At 34.5% G+C, this 2,173-nt stretch overlaps 1 non-coding gene across 1 annotated transcript; it reads right to left on the bottom strand.

The window, feature by feature from the left end:
- Window positions 1-713: 713 nt before the first annotated feature.
- Window positions 714-786, bottom strand: Trnav-uac (transfer RNA valine (anticodon UAC)). The gene has a single exon. It is a non-coding gene; the product is annotated as a tRNA-Val (tRNA).
- Between the last annotated feature and the right edge of the window lie 1,387 nt (window positions 787-2,173).

The raw sequence follows: 2,173 nt of genomic DNA, 5'->3' as shown, positions 1-2,173 counted from the left end.
GAGGGGAACAATGGTAAATACTACTCTTTTTCGTAAACTTCATAGTCAATGCAAAGAACAGGCAATGGCGTATGGTGGATGCCATGAGAGGTACACCTACATTACATTTTGGGAGGGGAAGAAGTTTTCCAAGAAGTGATATTTAATCTGAGATTCTGGGGATGAGATAAATGGAAAATCAAATCTGTCTTTTTTATTTTAATCTTCCAGCAATACTTTTTCTGCACAGTTTTTCCTGACTATTGAGCATTACTGAGAGTGTGTGGAAATGAAATGGAATTTCAGGTAGTGGAGAGATTTGGGGCAGAGTGTCTTACAGTATCTCCCAAGTTTTACTCATCTGAATAATCTACAGGAATTTACTTTCCTCTGTATATCACTTGGGACTTCATGTATTTTTTTTTTTTTAAGATTTGGCATAGAACAAAAAGATCATTAAATCTAATCTTTCACCCAGTACAGGAATGCCCTGTATAAAATTATACATAGATGGTTACCTGCTTCTGTTCTTCAGTCCCCTGAGGCTGGGAAATTCATTCCTTCATAAGGCATTCCATTGTATTTGTAGATTAACTCTGGCTGCTAGAAATCTCTTTCTTCCTCAGGTTCTATGCCTGTCTGCCCACTAGAAACATTATAGAAATGTTAGCTCTATCTGATCACCTTTAAAATATCTAGACAACAACTTAGTATCTTTTTTTTTTTTTTTTTCTTGGTGGTGCTGGGAATTGAACCCAGGGCCTTGTGCTTGTAAGGCAAGCACTCTACCAACTGAGCTATTTCCCCAACTTAGTATCTTTCAAACTGCTTTTTTTCCAAGAGAAATATTCCTGGGCCACTCAACCTCCACTTTCATCCTGAGGTATTCATGAATCAATCATGGTTTCCAACTTGAGTAGTCTTTGTTACTGACGATTGGGGTAGGAGAGACTTGGTGTCTTCTCTAGAGGAGTTTGGGAAGAAAAGGGAGCTCTAGGGGTCTATCTATCATCTACCTATCTATCATCTTTTTCTCTATCATCTCCACATGTGGGAATGTAACTCTCTTGGTTATGGTTCTTAACTTTCATTGAATGCTAAAATCACCTGGGAGTTTCTCTTTTAATAAGCTGTAAGGAAATGGTAGTTTATTAATTCATACTTTATTACAAACCACAGATCCTTCACTAAAGTTTAAAAAGTTATTTTTAATTTACATACAGTAAATTGCACTGCTTTTTAGTGTTTAGTTCTGAGTTTTGACAAATGCAGAGTCATGAAACCACCACCACAATCAACATACAGAAAGTCTCCCTCTTTTCCCAAATCCCCTCATGCTGCCATTTAGAGTACCCTTCCACCCTCCCACCCTCCCACCACCCAGCCTCTGGCAACCTCTGCTCTGTTCTCCAATGCTAGAGTTTTATGTTTTTTTGAATGTCATATAAATGAAATAGTACAATGGTTAACCTTTTAACTCTGATTTTTTTTTTACTTATCATAATGCATGAGATCCATCTGTGTTATTGCATGTATCTGCAATCTGTTACTTTTTATTGATAAATAATAATCCATTTTATGAATGCACTACTCTTTTTAAAATTCTATTCTCCAGTTGAGCAACATTGAACTGCCAAACAGTTCTTCAGTGTGACCGTATCATTTTATATTCTCACCAGCAACGCATGAGATTTGCTTCACATCCTCTCCAACACTCCAACACTTGGTTCTGTCAATATATATATTTTTTATCATTCTAAAGTTTTGTAGCTGTGACTCATTATGGTTTGGTTTTGCATCTTTTTACTGACTAGAGATGTTGAACATTTTTTCATGTGTATAAGTATTATCCACATAACTTCTTTGGTGAAATATATATTTAAATCCTTCACTTTCTTTTTTTTTTAATTGACTTGTTTATTGTTTTCTTGAATTTAGAGAGTTATATAGTCTGTAAATAATTTTGTCAGATAATGTGATTTTCTCCTAAGTTCTGTCTCATCTTCTCATGCTCATAACAGTGTCTTTAGAGAGCAAAAATCTAAATTTTAATCAATTCTATCATTTTTTGTTTTGCAGATCATACTTTTGGTGTCATATCTATGAAGTCTTTGCCTAACATAAGATCACAAAATTTTTCTCTTATATTTTCTTTTAAAGGTTGTGTAGTTTTAAATTTTTTATTTAGTTTTAT

Source organism: Sciurus carolinensis, chromosome 8 (assembly GCF_902686445.1).
Source record: "Sciurus carolinensis chromosome 8, mSciCar1.2, whole genome shotgun sequence".
In the NCBI taxonomy this organism is placed as follows: Eukaryota; Metazoa; Chordata; class Mammalia; order Rodentia; family Sciuridae; genus Sciurus; species Sciurus carolinensis.
Note: the sequence above shows the minus strand (reverse complement) of the source record. Positions and strands in the feature narration are given on the sequence as shown.